The 21,548-nt window shown below is 43.1% G+C and overlaps 2 pseudogenes; one reads left to right on the forward strand and one right to left on the reverse strand.

The window, feature by feature from the left end:
* Positions 1-17,395: 17,395 nt before the first annotated feature.
* Positions 17,396-18,255, reverse strand: LOC113919979 (annotated as a pseudogene).
* Positions 18,256-20,381: 2,126 nt separating this feature from the next.
* On the forward strand, positions 20,382-20,928 carry LOC113919980 (annotated as a pseudogene).
* The last annotated feature ends 620 nt before the right edge of the window (positions 20,929-21,548 follow it).

Below are 21,548 nucleotides of genomic sequence, written 5' to 3' on the forward strand. Positions count from 1 at the left end.
GCAGAGTGGCCATGGCTGGCAGACAGCCGATTTTACGGAAAAAGGCTGAAACCACAACAAGATAGTGTTGAGGCTTGAATGTGTTGAGCCCAACAGCAGATCCAAGAGAACACTATTAAGAGAGGCAAGCAGACAGAACTGGGAGAAGATAAGAAGAGAAAGGGCCAAGTGATCCAGTTCTAAGCTTCATATTTTGTTATATAATGAAGGCAATAAAATCTTGAGGTTATGTTCAAAAACAAAACAATATACGTGTACATCTTTCCAAGTCAATACACACAGATCTAAATCATTCTTTTAAGCATACACCTCACAGTTAACAGGAAGAATGTGCCAGAATTTATTCAACTATTACTCTACTAATAGACATTCAAGGGCTTTCCCCCTCTGTAAACAATGCTGAAATAATGTGAATGTATCTTTATATACTGATGTTTTCACTTTTGTAGCATAGATTCCCCCAAAGTGGGTATGTACAATGAAAATTTTAGAGATACTGTAACACTAAATTGTTAATGGTCTTTATAACCCATTCATTTTTATACCTCTGCATAGTTGCAGAAAATAAATTGTTTCTCCAGGCACCTCCTTGAGCTTTGTGCAGAATGATGAGGTCCTCAGGTTTCTTTTATGGTCAACCTGAAGGCTTTAGACTAAATTTTACATACTTGGACAATGAGACCAAAAAATATATTGAATGATAGAACATCTCTTTATGCCCACATCCCTTCATTTACTGTGGAGGGACTCCTCGCTCACTGCTGGGGTTGCGCAGGTGCTGGGCTGTCAGGCTGCCAGATTCTAGGTGGAGAAGTCATCAAATTATGAATGAATGCCTGTCATCATGGTCACATGACACACTCCTTCTGACTGAGCCACTCTGCAATCGAGTCAAAATTTATTGCCATAACTATGACTTCATTTTTAGAAATATAAGAAGACATATTCTTAGAACTATTTGCTACATATGTTTTAAATATTTGTCTGCATTATTTCTAACTAGGTTTGGAGAATATGGCAAAAACGGCACTTTAAGAAAGACAAAGATAGAGGGGAAAAATCTTAAGTCCAAAGCTAAAGCATAAACCTTATTCTAAAACTGAGCAATTTGTTCTCCTTATTTTGACATAACAACACTGGCCTTTAACTAGTGGATGTGGAAGAACCTAAAGGCTCTACTTTTCAAATATTTAGCAGCATCACTACGAGCATCCTTGAAGTTCCCTTTGTCCTTAGTAACTCAGGCAGCATCATAAGCATGTGCGAAAGTACTCCTTGTTGGGGGTGGGGCGGGTCATGCGGTTTGGCTTCCTCGCTCCTTTCAAAGCCCCTGGCACTCAAGTTTGGGGGCTCCCCTGCCCTTTATGAGTCCTGGTCAGAGAGAGACTACCTATCCCCCAAGGTGCCAGATATGTGCCTTTCCAGTCCCTGGCACTGGGGAACATCTGGCCTCACCCATTGCATGCACTGCTGCTACACTTTACCGTGGAAGCTCGTGAGCCAAGAAGGAGGCATTTAAAAAAAAAGGAGGAGCAGGAGGTGGGGAAGGAAGAGGGGGGAAAGAGCGGGGAGGAGGGGGAGGGGGGAAGAAGAGAAGAAGAAGGAAGAGGAAGGAGAATATGGCGGATTTTCAAGACTCCATTCTGGTGAAGGTGGATGCAATTTTCAGAGGCAATTTGGCAGTTCTGGTGGAATCATTTAGCACCAAAATCAGCAGTGTTGGCCGTGCCTAGTATAGTATCTGTGCTCTAAGTGAAAGCAGAAGGGTTCTCACTAGACCACTTCTGCTGTGTGATTTTGGTCATCATCCCTGGCTCTAGACAGAGACTCCGTGCCTGGTTCACAAGCCCTCCTGGAGATTCTATGTGCTGCTGAATATCCTTTAATGAACTCCTTTTCTGCTTACATTAACCAGAACTGGATTCTGCTGTCTGCCACTAAGAAGTCCTTTAATGGCCCCTCAAAATTATTATGGTAAATCTTTGTGGTTTTAAAGTATTTAATAAGCTAAAGATTTAGATTCGTCACTTGAAAAATCGTCAGAACTCCACAGCATCTCCAATTTGCCCCTGATACGACATCACCTTTTGGGGTAACTGCGTCACGAGTCTCCTTCGGGATTACTGCTATGTTGCTCCATGCGCTCCTAGGGCTCCCTCCCCACGCTCTCCTCCTCTCCCACTTCCCTCCATGTCTCACCACAACCCACCCTCAGGAAAGCTGCATGGGCCTGCTAGCATGGCTAGGTTTAAGTGACTTACGAGACTATCCTGCACGTGGTAGAAAAAGCATTTTAAAAAAGGAATAAGTCTCTAGCCGTGGTACTCCAAACATCAGCAAACAAGTAAAGAGATGTAAGTGGGGTTGGGGTCTGGAGGGATCTGGAGCACCAAGACCACCACTTCTTCCACGTTAGCATAAGGCCATTTCCGGACCAATAAATACTGTCCCATGAATCACCCGTATTCCGGTTAGACAAATCCGGACTTATCTTGCTAAAAAAGCAAATGTGTCGTTGTGGATAGCACTATCTGGCTTACAAATCTTGGCTGACTCTGCACCCTACCAGGACGGTCCAAGCCCCAACCCTTGGGCCTCATCACGGCCCCCACTTGTGCTCCTATTGAGGAACCCCTTGTGTCTTCCCCCTCTATGGCCTGAAACACCCCCTCCCCACTGACTCAGCAGTGAAGTTCTAGTCATCTTTTCGCCTCTGCACAGTCAGTACCTCCTCTGGGAAATCTTCCCCAGTCCCTGGCCCGGCTCCTGACTCTGACCTCTACTCTCGGGGCTGTCAGCTTGGGTCCTCGTTACATCTTCGGGTCAGGCTCTCCCAACGCCGCTGTGTTCCCAGAGAGCAGGGGCTGTCTCAGTCAAGACCACAGTTCTTTGGGACCCAGCAAATAGCCCTCAGTAGACATTTCTGAAGCGTGTGCAGGCATAAGAGTTTCTCCAAAGCGACAGAGGGGAGGTCCAAGGACCCTAGTCCTACATCACACTTTGTTTCCAAACTCCCCCAGATAACGCTTTTGGGTGAATATCAGTTTGCCGAAGCGTTGTGTTAAGAGAGAAGCCTCCGTGCAGCTCTCATATGCCCGGTCCTGGCAAGGCAAAGCCATTTTTCTGGCTCAGTGTACTCAACAATGACAACCACATAAGGCTCGGCTTGGAGACAAGGCTGTCTGTTCACACCCCAGTTCTGCTGCTTCGGGGCTAGCTGCGTGATATCGGACTGTGTTACTGAACCTTTCTGTCCCTCAATTTCCTCAACTGTAAAATGGGTATGATAACAGGACCTATTTCCTAGAGCTGCTGTGAGGACCAATTACATTATTATATAAAATGTTTAGAGCCATGTCTGACATATAATGCTTCCCTTAATGTTAGCTATTATGATCATTATTAAATCTGAAATCATTTAATGTCCTTGAACATTATTCAAATTTATATTATGCAAATTCCACTAATGTATGCTCAATGATGCCAACATTAATCATATCAGAATTTGCCCCATAAGCATATTTTGAGCATAGGCTAACGTGCCCGTATGCAGAGGATTTCAACCGCCACTGTTTCTCAGACTAGCTGTGAGAATGTTTTTCAGTGAACTTTGCCCTGGCAGTTAACAAATGATAAGAAAGTTCATTCAGTAGGATTTTAAAGGCAGCTAGATTGCCCCAAGTTTGGACTACCTGAAGCTGGTATGGCAGGGCTCACCCTGGCAGCCAGGGCACCGAATCCGTGACCCCTGCTAGTTAATATGAAGGAGGGGGTGCCTAAGAAAGAGGAGACACTCAGAACAGAGAATGTGGAATGAAAGAGAGAGCAGTGCTCTGACACGCTGAAGAGTTCTCTCGGGAAAAACCTATGAGCCAGTCAAACATGAGTTGGAAGAAGAGTTGTCGGTCCGTTTTTCACACATTCTGTTTTCCACCTATACAATTCCTTCTGCATTACTCAGTCATTATGACTCTTTAGGATGATTACCACAGCTTACTAACAAGCCAAGCTGACTCAAAAGCATCTCAGAGGAACTCATTTTTCTATCCTAACGAAAGTATCTTCCTGTTTATTTCCAAAGACCAAAATTTCAAAGACATATTTTTTTCCATTTACTGTGGCATTAAGCGGCCCTCAACTCAGGACCAAATGTGTTTCCGACGGATCATAAGGTTGTTTTCCAGCACCCCCATTTGCCAAGCTCTCTACATTCATTTGGGGAAACTCTCTTTAAAACAGGGCCCATTTCCTTTTGCATTACTTTTATCTGGATCCAGTTTCAATCAGCCAACTTCCCGCCCAAAAATATTCATTCAGTTCTAACTTCACTGTTAAAATAAAATCGAACACGTTTTTACTCCAAACAATGTGTTAAAATAAAGTTAGCATGTAACTATCTTTGGCTCCACAACTATTTAAGAGAGTTTCAAGAGGGACAAGAAAATTAGAAAGTAGTAATATTCCAGATTACATAGCTGTTGCTGGCTGAACTGTGTTCTCCCCAAAATTCACACGGGGAAGCCCTAACCCCCAGCACCTCAGAGTGTAACTACCTGGAGATAAGGCCTTTAAAGAGGTGATTTAAGTTAAAATGAGGTCTGTGGGGTAGGGCCCTACTCCAATCTGTGTACTGTCTTTAGAAGGAGACATCAGGACCCACTGAGAGACACCCGGGGTATATGCACACAGAGGGACAACCATGTGAGGAGGCAGCAAGTCGGCCGCCATCTGCAAACCAACAAGAGAGGTCTCAGAGGAAACTAAACCTTTCAGCACCTTGAACTTGGACTTCCAGGCTCCAGACCTGTGAGACAATAAATTTCTCCGGTTTAAGCCACCCAGTCTGTGGTATTTTGTTCTGGCAGCCCTAGCAGACTAACACTAAGAATTCAGGTATAGCCATTAATTCTCTATGATGTGACAAATCACATTCTTCAACTCTGTGTCATATCAACAATATAATCGTAAGGAATCATTGCCAAGTCCTCATCTTTGGTCCCCCAACCCTCCCTTGTCCCCTTTGACCGGTGCCCTTGGTCTGCATGGGAGCAGGTTTCCAGCGGTCCTCCTGCAGGTGTTCTCAAACATCTGCCCAATGCCCCAGAATCACGGGAAGCCTTGGGAAAGCAGGCCCCACTCCCGGAGTTTCTAATCCAGTAGACCCGAGATGGGGCCAAAGAATTTGCATTTCTAACAAGTTGCAAGTGGATATTGAAGCTTTGAGAACGACTGCCCTGGCCGTCTCCCCACCTCAGGTGTACCTGCAGTCAAATCAGTGCCATATATCTGGAGGGCCCTGCATGGACCTGGCAGGCGAAGCTTAGAACTTAATTTATGCTAATGTAAAGAAATATATTACCCCTCCCAGGGTATTTGATTTTATACGGTCATTTAGAGAGAGTATTAATGATGGCTGGAAAGATCCTGCTCTAAGTCATAAGCAGCCTGTATCGTTTAGGGCGGGCTAATTGCTATTACAAAGAACCCCAAACCTCAGGGGCTTAACATAGTAAGAGTTTATGTTTCACTCGCAGTCCAATGCAGGTTGGGATGTGGGATGGTTACTCTGCTCCATGCAGTCATACAGAGACCCAGGTTCCCCCTCTTCATCAGCCTTAGAGTCCTTCTGATCTTCTATCTTGGCAGCAGATGAGGAAAGAGAGGAGGGTTTGTGGGAGATTCTTAGAGGCTAGGCTTTTCACCCACTTTCCACATTCCCATCATTTCCATTCATCTTCTATTGGCCAGAACTCAGTCCCATGATCACTGAACTCTAAGGGAGACTGGGGAATATAGTCTGGCTAAGAGGAAAAGAAAGAGGTTGATGAACTACTGGCCCATCTCTGCCACATGAAACTACCATGGAGCCCTGAAATCATGAAACCATGGCAATTTCAAAAAGCCAACCATGCTGATTTAGGTCATTTGGCAGCACTGGAGGAGAGCTGTGCCATCGTGCTGATCATCCTAGCTCCCTTGTGCCTGGCCATGAAAATAAAGTATGTGGGTATCCCTACCATCTCAGGGAAATAAAATGATATTCAAGCTGAGTAGATCAAAATGGCCAATGTCCATGTGTCCAAACCAGTTAATCTGGAAGCAAGCATTTGTGGGAGAAGAAGATGGGATGGAGGAGGAGATATCTTTTGCCAAGAACAGAGCTACATAGTATACATAAATTGTACCACTTCATCTTGATGACCCCATAGAGTATGTTCTATTATTTTGATTTTACAAATGAACAAAATAAGGCTCAGGGGAAGTAGGGATTAAGCCAGTAAGGCTCAGTGGGATCAGGATTTGGGCCCAGGACTACCTGACTACAAAGTCCAGTCTGTTTTGCCTCTTTACTACACTGCTTTAACTTCGGCAATACAAGTTGATTAACTTTTAATTAATTAACTTTAATCAACTAAATTTATCACAGATTGTTATTTGTCCCCAGATACCTATCAACTGCCCCCTGAACTCCTAAGGCACTAACTTTGGAAAGAGAGTGTCCCACTTTCATTAGCTGGGTCCTTCACACCTTGGACTCTCTGAGCCTCAGTGACCATATCCAGAAACTGGGAATCATGTCAGTGCCTTGTGAGGGCACCCAAGGCATGTCAGAGCACCTGGGACCTTCTCACTTCTCTGCAGGTGCCAGTTTCTGCCTGATATTTTCATTTGATGTCAGCAGGAGGTGGCTGCTATGACCCAGCATGGACAAGGGGAAGGGCTGGGCGAGGAGAGCTATTAGTATTTTTGGACCTGTTCTGAGCCTAATGACGAGCACTTTGTGCACCTGTGGGCACTGAGGAACGGTGGGGGGCAGGGAAGTGATGATAAAAATGAAAGCAAATGTAACACGCGGACAAAGTTGTATTGCTTCTTCTCCGGGAGTGCAAGATACATCCCAAGTTTTGTCCTAGCTTATCCAATTCTGCCTGATAACTGGTACTGGCCAGGACCACACCGAGGACAAGGCCTGACCTAGGATAATAGCCGCTTGGTCCTTCAGCTTCCTTATCATGGACTCCTGCAGTGCATACCCAGGGCCCACCTGGCCCATCCTGCCCCCTCGCCCAGCCTTCCCTGCAGCACTGCTCAGGAACTTGCCGCCACCTGCTTCCCCAGGCTTACACCCTCCCTCACACTATGCCTCAAGGCCCAAGAGGCAGCCAGGAGCTATCCCTCTCCACTGGCCAGGGCCCTCAGAAACTGCATCTTCTCACGGTACGTCATAATCCTGTCCATTGCACTGGAGAGGAGCGAGCAAGCTCCCACAGAGGCAGCATGCTAAAGGAAAGAAGGGAAGGTTTTGTGTCACAGAGTACTGTCACTTCCCAAATGGCTGACTCCAAGTCAGTCACTTCCTCTCCCTTGGCCTCCATGTCCTCATCTGTCGAATGAAAGTAACAATACTGACCTCATGGGGTTCTCATGAGGGTGAAGCAACTTAGCCCCATGCCTGGCACACAGTGAGTACTCAATCAAGCGATAGGCTCCTTTGCCCTCCTCCTCCGTGCCTGCTTGCAGAATTCTCGAGGGCAAAATGTCCCTAATTCACCCTCATGCCACCAGCGCTCCGTGCAGAGAGGGTGTCCAATGAGCATAGAAGAAAAGAATGAATGTACTCAGAGCGCAGAGTCATTTACTGAACATGAATGAACAGATTAACTGCTCCGTGTTTTCTTGAATGTTTCTCTCTTGTCTTTCTTTTCAAAAGATGATTAAGAGGACGTGGTCTCTCAAGTTCTTCAGAGAGAAAAATTAAACCAGTCAGAATTGCCCACTAATTTTCCAAGGCTCATCCAAGCTTGGGCTGGCCCTCAGGGAGACATTATGGTAGGCCCGAGGGAGGCAAGGGCAGCTGCCACTCAGCCGGCCACTCCTGTCTGTATTCTGTATTCTGTGATGCAGGGGCTGGCTACGGGCTGCTCTGGAGAGGGGTCTGACCTGTTGCTCCAAAAGTGGCTGCGTGGATGCTGGTGGCAGTCGCCACAAAGAACAGCTGGAGTGGGACTCTCCAACCCAGCAAGGCTAGACACTTCAGATTTCTGCAGGCAGTCCCGGTGTTGGAGCCTCCCTCTCTGCCTAAGGAGACTCATGCTTGTGGCTAATGGGTCTGGAATTTTGGCTCAGAATATAAGGTTCCCACAACCTGTTTCCTAGAGCATGAAGTAGGACCAAATATGGTTTAATCTCTTCTGGATTTCCTGGGAAGATTCAAACCAGGGAGCCACTGGAGATGCTCAGGAGGCCCTGCAGAGCTCACTCCAAAGCAGCTACAAGGTTTGATGGAGCTGTGGAGGCTCTGAGAGAGAGAGAGAGAGAGAGAGAGAGAGAGAGAGAGATCGACAACATGAGGAAAGTTCTAGAACTCACACCATGAGCTGCCAGAGCTAGAGACATCTGGGATTGTAGTAATCATGAGATTAATAAGTAAAATGTACCGAATACCCAATAAATATGGGCAAGGCTTTGCCTGTACTATCTCCTTCGAGTTTCCCAACTACCTTATGAAGCAGACCCAACCATTTCAGAATCAAGGAAACCAAGGCACAGAGAGATATTCATTTGTCCAAGGCCACCTAGCTGGCAATTGTCAGAGTTTGAACTATTACTTTGTACTGCCTTTCATATTATTTTACTTGACACTGCCTTTTTATTCTAGTTCAAGGCTTCTCATATCTTAGAGTGCACTAGAATCACCTTGAACCCTTGTAAGGATACAGATCTCTGGGCCCATCCCTAGAGATTCTGATTCCTTAAGCCCAGAGGGGGGCCCACCGCTTTGCAGGTGAGGCTAATGTTGCTGGTCTGGGGACCCCGCGCTTAAAAGCAAGGTCGAGAACAAACTTGCACCTGCCAGATCTCAACCACAACAGCCCAGGAGATAGAAAATCAAGAAGATTAAGCCTTCCCAAGAAAACCAAAGGAATTTGTATGGATGTCAACCTTCCGTTCCACGGAGCAGGAACTATCTTCTTTACTAGAGGGCCACTACTCAATTTTTCTCAAGACTTTTGTCCACATCACCCAAACTTTTACCTGACCATGTTAAAAAATAGGAAAACAGTTTAATATGGAATTCAAATAACTCTGGAATCCCATTTTAGTTTCTTGTCTCCCTGTTTGATTGGTTGGGGTGATTTTAGAATCCCTTTTACACAAGGTCAGAATGGACCTGAATGCCTCAGGTGTGCTAGAGGTTATAACAGAAAAGCATTCCTGAAAGCTCAGAGAACTGGATCTAACTGCCACCTCCAGCTGGGTGACCCTGGACAAGTCATTTCACCTTGCTGGGTGACACCATATGGGCTGTCAGTTCCCCTCTTGCTCTAGCTTCCTCCTTCCAACCTAAAGCGATGGTGGCCATGGGCTAATCTTGGGGGCTGGGACCTGGAGAATGACATGGGCTGGGGCCTACTGACAATGGACACTGAGCTCACTCCACATCTCCCAGCCAGCTCTGGGATCCCAGCTTAGTCCCCGACCTCCAGGATTTGAACCCTTGCTTTTTCTTCCGAATGCTACCATGGCTTCCCCTCCAGGTCTCAGCACTCCAGGCAGCACTGTTGCCAAGAGGCTCCAGGTCCTGGCCCCAGCTCCCTGGGTGCCAGAATCTTCCCCGAGAAATCTCCAGATTCCTGGGAAGAGTGTGGAGGGAGTCTTGTCAATAGTGAAACTCAAGCTAGGACCCAAAGCCCTGTTTCCTCTCCTGCCCTCTTCCCATTACTTCCTGTGACCCCTAAGAAAGACCGCTAGGCCATGGCATGCTTTAGCAGAATATGTTTTAGTTGAGCAGTTTTGCAATAGTGAGACTGGGGTTGCCACAGCTTGGCTGGTTTTCCTTCACCAGGAAGGAAATGAGTAAGTGCAACAGGATGAGCAAGTACATCATAGTAATAATGATATTTTAGCTAATCTTCCTGTAATTACGACCCCTGTTTTAATTAACTAGCCAATAGCCAAGTGACTTGAACTAGGTAGGGGCGCCTGGGTGGCTCAGTTGGTTGAGCATCCGACTCTTGGTTTCAGCTCAGGTCTTGATCTCATGGGTCATGGGATCAAGCCCTGTATGGGGCTCCCCGCTCAGCAGGGAGTCTGTCTGAGTTTCTCGCTCCCTCTGCCCTTTCTCCCACTTCCACATGCTCTCTCTCTCTCTCAAATAAATAAATCTTAATATATGAACTAGAGATATTTCCTGGGATTTAAACATGACCCTGCCCTCACAATCCACACCTCTAGGGCAATGCAGTAGGTAAATGACCCAGTTATAATGTTCTTTTAGTGCTTCCAGGGTGAGGGGTCTTTGGGTAACTACACTCGCCTAATCCTCAACACTTTTCTCTACACAGAGCCCAGTGAGCTTGTTTCTCCTATGACCAGGAAAGCTGCATGAATGGTGACGTTCAATGGAACTCTTTTCTATTTTAATTTGAGGGAGATGAGCCAGAAGAAAGAGATTGTAGGTGCCATCTGAGAGCAAGACTGGGAGAGGGAGGAAAGTCACAGCCGAGTGTGGAGAAGTGGAAGGGGATCCGAGTCCCAGGAGCAGGGCTGGAGAGCAGCTCCACTGTCCCTGCCATTGCCAGAAGCTCCTGCCACCTGCCAGGCCCACCTCTCTCTGGTCTACAGCCAGGTACACACCTGCCCACATCCAGCAGAATTCATAAAACCAGGGCAGAGGGCAAAATTTGTGTCTAGGATTAGTGTTTACAAGGCTCCCCTTGGGTCATGTAGAGCAAGTCATTTGGAAAGCCCTTGGGTCTCTTGGGTCTGGTGTGCCCATGTGGCCTACTACTATTTCCTCTGCACTTGCTGGTTGCCTTGCCTCCTGATCCAGCTTTCTACTTCTGATCCTGCTGGCCATTTGTGTATTGTGTCTGTATTGAGTTCTTAAAATCTGGACTCACTCGAATTACTTGGAGTTAGAGTACTTATTACAGAGACCCTTGAGAGACAAGGCCCAGATATCTGGTAGTTACCACCCCAGCCCATCCATACCCATACCTCTACATGACACATGCAGATTCTCATTGCTGGCCTCACATTACATTGCCACCCAAAACCTTTCCTGCCAGAGAGAGACAGAGAGAGAGAGAGAGACAGAGACAGAGAGATGAGGGGGAGAGAAAGCCACCTATGCAGGAAACATTCAGCACCTTGTCTTCTTACCTCCCCCACCCTAAGCCCTCCCATGATGGCTCTATCTAAAAAAGATTTATATTTCAAATGATAAAATATGCATTTAAAATTCCCCAGCTTTCTGCCAGTCCACCTCTGACCCTACCTTCTGCTACCACTTGAGTAAACTCCAACAAGTAAATAGGAGTGATATTATTCTTAAAATTTCATTTTTGAGGAAAAGAAATACACGTTCATGGGAAGACAAACAAAAGTCCACCAGTAGGAACTCCCTTACTCATTTAACATGAATTAACAGTGAAGACACAATTACAACAGCATAAACCAAACCAGGCAGTAAGTGGGCAATTTCCCTTCTGTTCCAATATGCCCCAATTAACACAAACTGAGGAAGGAATAAATTCAAGCAGGAACAGCTTATCAACATACAATTAGCACTCAATAATTTATCCCTGTAATGCCAGATCAAATAAAAACTTGGTGTCATAAATCACTTACTCAAGTAAACCACCAACCCATGTGCTGAAATGATCTTTTGGTAGATTTGCTTCCTAGTCACCACCCTTCTGCTACAAAAGGGATTTTTTTTCCTTTCTCAGATCCAAGACAGCGAGACAGCTGCAGTGGCATTTGCTACTCTCCAGAGTTCAAGGTGATCCTAAGCCACAAACAGAATTATAGCGAGGGCCAGCTCAGACCTCACTGAGCAGGCACCTATCTCTGGCTAGGCCAGCCACCGAATAACTGCAAATAAATTGGTGCCTGGCCTTTAACATTTCTGAGGAAGGGAATTCCTCATTCTTCCTTTCTTAGGTATTTTTAGATCTCTCAATTTTTACAGGTAGCAGAGTTTTCATGAATCTTCCATACAACACCTAAAAAACAAATAATCCAATTTAAAAATGGGCAGAACACATGAACAGACATTTCTCCAAAGAAGACATCCAGGTGGCCAACAGGTATATGAAAAGATGTCCAACATCAATCACCATCAGGGAAAGGCAAATCAAAACCACAACGGGATGTCACCTCACCAGTCAGAATGGCTATTATCAAAAAGACAAGAAATAACAAGTGTTGGCAAGGATGTGGAGAAAAGGAAACCCAGTGCAGCCACTGTGGAAAACAGTGCAGAGGTTCCTCAAAAAATAAAAATAGAACTACCCCACAATCCAGTAATTGCACTTCTGGTTATTTATGCCCCAAATACAAAAACACTAATTCAAAGGGATACATGCACCCCTGTGTTTATTGCAGCATTGTCTGCACTAGCCAAATTATGGAGGCAGCCCAAGTATCCATTGATGGATGAATGGATAAAGGAGAAGTGGTGTGTGTGTGTGTGTGTGTGTGTGTGTGTGTGTGTGTGTGTGTATAAAAATATGTACAATGGTATATTACTTGACCATAAAAAAGAATAACATCTTGACATTTGCAATGATATGGATGGAGCTAGAGAGTATTATGCTAAGTGCAATAAGTCAGTCAGAGAAAGACAAATACTACGTGATTTCACTCATATGTGGAATTTAAGAAACCACACAAATGAGCAAAGGGGAAAAAAGAGAGAGAGAGAAAGAGAGAGACAAACCAAGCAACAGACTCTTAACTATAGAGAACAAACTGCTGGTTACCAGAGGGGAGATGGGGGGAAATGGGTGAAATAGGTGATGGGGATTAAGGAGGGCACTTGTGATGAGCACTGGGTGTTGTATGGAAGTGTTGAATCACTCTATTGTACACCTGAAACTAATATAACACTGTATGTTAACTATACTGGAAATAAAATTAAAAACTTAATAAAAATGTTTAAAAAAAGAATCTTCCATCCAGTGCTTTTATTTGCATTTAAATCAATTTATACTTGTTTTATGAAAATTAAAAACAACCTGTCATCTTCTCTGTAAGGCCCATAAATCTAAAGGCAGTCATTAAGTCCTTGAATGTTTCCCATTCATTCTCTCACTGCCAAATCTTAGTTCTTTAAACTTTTTGTGGTGTGCCTCGCCTCTTTGAAATCAGATGTGTTCTCCATCCTCCTCCGGCCCACTCCGTTTCCCAGACTCTCTTGCAACTGATTTAGCTACAGAGAACTCTGGTAGAAGACCAGAACGTAGGAGATGGGAAGAACACAGGCTATTATTCCATCTCTGTCCTGGCAAGTGCAGTCAAGCCTCACTATTCAGGAATTCCAAATTTGCAAATTTGCCTACTTACTAAAATTTATTTGTAATCCCCAAATCAATATTTGCGCACTTCCGTGATCATTTGCAGACACGCACAGAACAGTGAAAAATTTGAATTGCCTGACATATGTCTCCAGCTGAGGTCAGACCAGGTAACACTCTGCCTCATTTCAATTCTTATGCTATAAGTAAGGGTCCTTTTGACAGTATTGTGTCCTATTTTTCTCGGGTATGTGCTTTTTGTTGGTGATGTCACTGTTTAAAATGGCCCGCACACATACTGCTGAAGTGCTGTCTTGTGTTCCTGAACACAAGATGCTTGTGGTGTATCTTAGGGAGAAAATACACATGTTAGATAAGCTTCATTCAGTCATGACTTACAGTGCTGTTGGCCATGAGTTCAATGTTACTGAAGCAATAATATATTTTAGGTAAGGTGCTTTAAACAGAAACACATAAAACAGGTTATAGATTGATGGATTGAGGAAAATGCTGTGACCAGAGGCTCACAGGAAACTAACCCTATATTTTCTCTAGGAGCAATGGTTCAGTATTTGTTAATTCAGTGTTTGTGGTGACTTTATAAAACACAAGTACCACAGATAATGAGAACATACTGTATTTCCCAGTGATGTCCATGTCTCCCCTGGGAGTCCAGCTTCCCACCAGATAGTCCATACCTCCTTGCTCCCAACTTCCACTGGGAAGTCTCCACCATGATTCTTACAAAATCACCCCAGCTCCTGAATCCTGGTAATACCACCTCCTTCCTGTGCCCTCCTCCCATCTTAGAAATGATAGTAGCTTCTGCTATCGCTAAACTCTGGGGTACTGCACCATCCTTTGACTTGTCAGATCTTCCATCTCTCATGTAGCGAATTCTCTGTATTAAATGTCCTCTGTTTAAAGTATTAGAAGGGTTCCTATATCCTGGTTGAATCCTGACTGATATACCTTCCCTTATTAATCTTGTTTTCTAACTTCTTTATCTCTTTGTGGTAGGCAGAATAATGGCTCCCCAAAGATATTCACATCCTAATCCCCAGAACTTTTGAATATGTTACCTTACATGACAAAAAAGACTTTGTGGGTGTGATTAAGTTAAGGATTTTGAGATGATTTATCCAGGTGAGACCAATGTCATCACAAGGATTCTTGTAAGTGAAAGAGAAAAGCAGCAGAGTCAGAGGACAAATTTGAGAACAGAAGCAGAGATCAGAGTGATGGAGACATGGGCCTAAGAAATGGAGGCAGCCTCCAGGAGATGGAAAAAGTGAAGAACAAATCCCCCCACCTGTGCACCAGAGCCTCTAGAAGGAACACAACCTTGCTGACACCTGATTTGAGCTTAGTGAACCTCATTTTGGACTTCTGACCTCCAGAACTGTAAGATAAAATAAATTTGTGTTGTTTTAAGCCACCTCCTTTGTTGTAATTTGTTACAGCAGCAACTGGAAACATATTCTTTTTGTGGCTACTAGCTGTCCATACCTTTCAAGCTGAAGGGCACTTAGTTGGTTCCAAAATGTGTTTAAGTTCTGATGTAGTCTCCGTGCCTGGAAATAGCCAGAGAACTCACAGTAGGCAGCAACCACTGACAGCTGAATGCATTTAATTTCCTGAAATCAGAAAACTAAGATCTATTTACACCTCTCTGGGTTTTTTCTGCTTTTTCATTATAGAAAATTCCTAAAATCATATAAAACTGGAGAGAGTAATATCATAAGCCTCCATATACCTATTATCCAGCTTCAACAATTACCAACTCATGGCCAATTTTGATTTGTATGCATCTTTATAATTCCCTCTTCCCTGTATTATTTTGAAGCAAATTCCAGGTGTCCTTTCTTCACAGACACTTCAGTACATATCTGTGAAAGATAAAGACTCTTTTAAAACACGACCACAAAATTATTACTGAACCAAAACAAAATTAATTTTATATAATTAATTATAGTCAGTGTTGAATTATCTCTGTCTTCTGATTTTGTTTGCATCAGGATCCAGTAGGATTCTACACTGCAATTATTTGACATTTCTTAAGTCCCTTTTGACCTATAGGTTCCCCTCTATTACTTCTTTCCTGTTCTTATAATTTATACATGTCAATATCCACATTATATATTATGTGTCAAAACCCACAGTTTAGGTTTTGTGGACTTCATTCCATGATGTTGTTTAACATTTTTCTCTGTTCTCTGTAATTTGGTAGTTAATTCTAGTGGATTTATTAGACTTAGGTTCAATTTTTTTAACCAAGAGTACGTTGGAGATAGTGTGGCATATTTTAACATTCTAGCTGGTTCACTCTCTTTTTATAATGTTAGCCGTCATTGATGTGTACAGCCTAAATCCATTAATTTATTAGGGATTACAGAAAGGTGATATTCTAATTCTATCCTTCCTTCCTTTATTATCTGGAATCCTTTATAAAGAGGAATTTTCTCTAATCAATTATTTGATTACTGTGCAATACAGCTCCTATAAGAAAGGCAGAATAAAACATTATTTATCCACTATATGCGTTGGCTCTGTGGCATCTTCCAAAGGTGGCCAATGATGTTTCTTGTTTAAATTATTAAAATCTCATGTATTTAAGCACATTTTATGTGCTTTAATCCATTAGAGTTATTACTCTTACTGATGTTCAAATTGACCCATATTTAGCCAATGGGAAATTCTTCAACTTGGCACCTGAGTCTCTTTGACGCAACACCACTGGTCTCTGATAGTTTTCTTCCTTCAGGACATGGCAAGATATTCTAGAATCATCTTGTACATTTCCTGACCCAAGCCTAGAATCACACATTTCTCCAAAAAGCTCTGATTCTTTAAATTGGGAAATAAGGGAGGAGCAAGATGGCAGAGGAGTAGGAGACCTAAATTTCATCTTGTCCCAGGAATTCAGCTAGCTAGTTATCAAACCATTCTGAACACCTACGAACTCAACAGTAGATTGAAGAAGAGAATAGAAGCAACTTTCTGAACAGAAAAGCAACCACTCTCAGGAAGGTAGGATGTGCGGAGAAGTGAATCCGAGGTGATATTTGGGAAGATAGACCACAGTGGGAGGGACCCTCCACCAGCCGCTACTGGCAAGTGATAGAGCAGCAGAGCACAAAATTGGAACTTTTAGAAGTCTGCTCTGCTGAGGGACATCGCTCTAGTGGCTAAGCGGGGGGTGAAACCCTCACTGGGACAGTATGGTCTCAGGAGCCTCGGGGTCACAGAAAGGCTGGGGGTGCCTGAGTGTGGCAGAGCTCCCAGGGATTGGAGCAGGGAAGCCGGCTGCAAAAATGGAGCGGAGGAGTGGGCTCTCAGCCCGGGGTTGCCATAAACCATGATCTGCGGCACAGTTGGGCCACTGCTTTTCCAGCAGGGACCCAACAAGCAGCAGATCTTGGAAGACTCCCCTTCCTCCCCTGGGAGGAGCGGTATGGGAGTGCACCTCAGGAATCTGCTGGGTTTGGAGATTCCAAACGGGGTCTTGTGCCAGAGAGAGAAATGCTCAGTCACAGGCCAGGTGAGCACGGAGTGTGGCCAGAGACCAGGGAGACAGGAGTGATTGACTGCTTTTCTCTGGGGGCTCACTGAAGAGTGGGGCCCTGAGTTCTCAGCTTCTCAGGGGCCGGAGATTGGGAGGCTGCCATTTTCACTCTCATCCTCCAAAGCTGTAAGGAAAGCTTGCAGGGAACAAAAGCAAACCCGAGCAGATTACTTAGCCCAGCCCCCAGCAAGGGTGGGGCAATTCTGCACCGGGCAAAGACATTTGGGAATCACCGCAACAGGTCCCCCCCCCAGAGAAGATCAGCAAGAACAGCCAGCCAAGACCAAGTTTACCAATCAATGAGAACGGCAGAACTCCAGCACTAGGGGAATACAGCAGATAGAATTCATGGCTTTTTCCCCATGATTCTTTAGTCTTTCAATTTTTTTAATTTTCTTTTTTTCCTTTTTTATTTCTTTTTCTTAATTTTTCTTTTTTCCTTTTTCAACCAACATCTTATCAATTCCTTTTTTAAAATCTTTTTTAATTTGCATTTTTACAGTCATATTCTTTTTATTTTTTTCCATCGTGCTGTATGACCTTTAATTAAATATATATAATGTCTTCCAATCACGTCACCTAGGGACCATTTTACCCGCTGCTCTGTTTGGCAGCCAGTCTCTTGTCTCTCTCTTCAGCGATGGTGAGGCGGATACCCTTTCCACGGGGAAGAGAAATCCACGGTTTGTTGCCTTTGCCAATAACAAAAATGTTGTTGGAGAGTCGGGTGGCAAAGCTGTTGCCATTGGCATCTTTCACGTGAACCACATCAAACGAAACAGGATGTCTCTCTCTGTTGGTGATCACACCAGTTCTTCCCAGGTTGGCACCCCCAGTCACCATACACAGATTACCAGTATCAAACTTGATGAAATCAGTAATCTTTCCAGTCTCCAAATCGATCTGAATGGTATCATTCACCTTGATGAGGGGATCAGGATGGCAGACAGTGCATGCATCATGAGTCACCAGATGAGGGATTCCTTTTGTCCCCACAAAGATCTTTCACACTTTGCACAACTTATACGTGGCCTCCTCAGGTGTTATCTGATGAACAGCAAAGCGACCCTTAGTGTCATAGATCAGACGGAAATTCTCCCTGGTCTTGTCAATGCTGATGACATCCATAAAACCAGCAGGGTAGGTTATATCAGTTCGGACCTTGCCATCAATCTTAATAAAACACTGCATACAGATCTTCTTTACTTCATCTCCTGTGAGGGCATACTTAAGTCTGTTCCTTAGGAAAATGATGAGAGGGAGACATTCTCTCAACTTACGGGGACCAGTAGATGGGCGAGGAGCAAACACACGAGTCAGTTTATCCAGCATCCAATGCTTTGGAGCTGCTACACGCTTCAGATGCTTCTTGGGACCATGAGCCATGGCTGCACTGGGAACGAAAAGAGCTTTACAGTCATATTCTATCCCTTCATTGTATTTAACCTTATTTTTGTATATATATGTTTCTCTTTCTTTAAAATTTTGGGATACAGTTTCTTCTAACAGACCAAAATATACCCTAAATCTAGTGTATGGCTTTGTTCTAATCTCCCACATGATCACATTCTCTCCTTTTTTTTTTTTTTTAATTTTCTTCTTTCTTTTTTCAACCAACTTCCTATCAATTCCTTTTTTTAAATCTTTTTTAATTTTCATCTTTACAGTCACATTCCATCCCTTCATCATATTTACCCTGATTTTTGTATATATATATATAAGTTTTTCTTTCTTTAAAATTCTGGGATGCAGTTTCTTCTAACAGACCAAAATATACCCCAAATCTAGTGTTGGGATCTGTTCTATTCACCAGCCTGATCATATTCTTTTTTCTTTCTTTCTTTCTTTTCCCTTTGGTTTCAGGTCTCTTCTGATTTGTTTAGTGTATATTTCTCTGGGGTCGTTGTTACCCTTTTAGCATTTTGTTCTCTCGTTCATCTATTCTCCTCTGGACAAAATGACAAGACGGAAAAACTCACCTCAAAAAAAAGAACAAGAGTCAGTACTGACTGCCAGGGACATAATCGATACGGACATTAGTAAAATGTCAGAACTAGAGTTCAGAATGACGATTATAAAGATACTAGCAGGGCTTGAAAAAAGCATGGGAGATACTAGAGAATCCCTTTCTGGAGAAATAAAAGAACTAAAATCTAACCAAGTCGAAATCAAAAAGGTTATTAATGAGGTGCAATCAAAAATGGAGTCTCTAACTGCTAGGATAAATGAGGCAGAAGAGAGAATTGGTGATAACCAAATGATGGAGAATAAAGAAGCTGAGAAAAAGAGAGATAAACAACTACTGAATCACGGGGCAGAATTCGAGAGATAAGTGATACCATAAGATGAAACAGTATCAGAATAATTGGGATCCCAGAAGAAGAAGAAAGAGAGGGGCAGAAGGTATATTGGAGCAAATTATAGCAGAGAACTTCCCTAATTTGGGGAAGGAAACAGACATCAAAATCCAGGAGGCACAGAGAACCCCCCTCAAAATCAATAAAAATAGGTCAACACCTCAACATCTAATAGTAAAACTTACAGGTCTCAGAGACAAAGAGAAAATCCTGAAAGCAGCTTGGGACAAGAGGTCTGTAACCTACAATGGTAGAAATATTAGATTGGCAGCAGACCTATCCACAGAGACCTGGCAGGCCAGAAAGGACTGGCATGATATATTTAGAGCACTAAATGAGAAAAATACGCAGCCAAGAATACTATATCCAGCTAGGCTGTCATTGAAAATAGGAGACATAAAAAGCTTCCAGGACAAACAAAAACTAAAGGAATTTGCAAACACGAAACCAGCCCTACAAGAAATATAGAAAGGGGTCCTCTAAGCAAAGAGAGAGCCTAAAAGTAACAGAGAGCAGAAAGGAACAGAGACAATATACAGTAACAGTCTCCTTACAGACAATACAATGGCACTAAATTCATATCTTTAAATAGTTATCCTGAATGTAAAAATGGGCTAAATGCCCCAATCAAAAGACACAGGGTATCAGATTGGATAAAAAAACAAGACTCTTCAATATGCTGCCTGCAAGAGACTCATTTTAGACACAAAGACACCTCCAGATTGAAAGTGAGGGGCATGCTAATGGACACCAAAAGAAAGCAGGGGTGGCAATCCTTATATCAGACAAATTAGATTCTAAACCAAAGACTATAATAAGAGACTGTGTAGACTGATAACAACTTCAACATATGTAAATCAAAGTTGGATTAATTTAATTATTCATGAAAGTCCATGTGCCATTCACCTTTATTCAGGCAGAATGAAAAGGAATATATTTGATAGAAAATAAAACAAAGTTGGCAAAAAAATAAAATAAATAAATTGGGAAATGATATTTAGAAATGGCAATCTGGGCACAGAAGATGTTAATTGTTAATGGATTGGTTGTTTTTAGTCCTTTTGGGTGGATAGGAAATACATTATTAAAGATAAGATACCTCATGTCCTTGCTGCTGTGGACTCTTGGCCGCCAGGGTCAGTGAAGGATCTCAAGATGGCTGCGCGAAAACTTTCTCTAAAAACCATTCACTGGGTAGCTTTTGGGGAGATCATACCCCAAAACCAGAAGGCCATTGCCAACTCCCTGAAATCCTGGAATGAGACACTTACCTCCAGGTTGGCTACTCTCCCTGAGAAACCAGCTGCTATCGACTGGGCTTACTACAAGGCCAATGTGGCGAAGGCTGGTTTGGTAGATGACTTTGAGAAGAAGTTTAATGCCCTGAAGGTTCCTGTGCCAGAGGATAAATATACTGTTCAGGTGGATGCTGAAGAAAAAGAAGATGTGAAAAGTTGTGCCGAGTTTTTGTCTCTCTCAAAGGCCAGGATTGAGGAATATGAAAAAGAGGTGGAGAAGATGAGGAACATAATCCATTTGATCAGATGACCATTGAGGATCTGAATGAAGTCTTCCCAGAAACCAGATTAGACAAGAAGAAGTATCCCTATTGGCCTCACAAGCCAATTGAGAATTTATAAACTTGAGTTGGGGAGAAAGCTCTGGCCCTCGTATTGTAAATGCTGGACATTAAAAATAATGATACGGTGAAAAAAAAAAAGATAAGATACCTCAAGAGGTTTTTAAAATGCTAATTCCAATTGCAGTTCAAGACCACAGAGTTTTTTGTTTTGTTTTCTTTTGTTTTTAAGACCACAGAGTTTTGTTTTTTAAGACCACGGAGTTTTTAATGTAACCTCATGAATCTTACATCTGTATCTCTTTTTCCATTTTGAAAAACATACACAGTGACATCAATATAATTATTTGTTTTATCACATACTGCTCTAGAAGAATCTCAGAAAACAATACCAACACTTCTACCTACATATTATAAGTAAAAATAGCTTAAGAGGCTTTTATCCTTTTTGTTTTGTTTGCTTGCTTGCTTGTTTTGTTGCAATCCTTTTTGTTCTCAGGATATAATCCACTGGAGCTAGATATGTGTGCCTACTTACCATTTACTCTGTATAAACTATCTTTAATTTCTTTTCATGCTACAATAAATAAAATCAGCCAGCAGATCAAATTTATCTTTTATCTGTGACAACGATGCTATTGGCTCTTATAAATTTCCCCCTACTTATTTTCAAGTTGGTGTCTATGCCAGAAAATAGAAACCACTTCATTTCAAAGTGGTTTGAAATGCAATGTGATACAGAA

The sequence above is a fragment of the Zalophus californianus genome, chromosome 3, assembly GCF_009762305.2.
Source record: "Zalophus californianus isolate mZalCal1 chromosome 3, mZalCal1.pri.v2, whole genome shotgun sequence".
Taxonomy (NCBI): Eukaryota; Metazoa; Chordata; class Mammalia; order Carnivora; family Otariidae; genus Zalophus; species Zalophus californianus.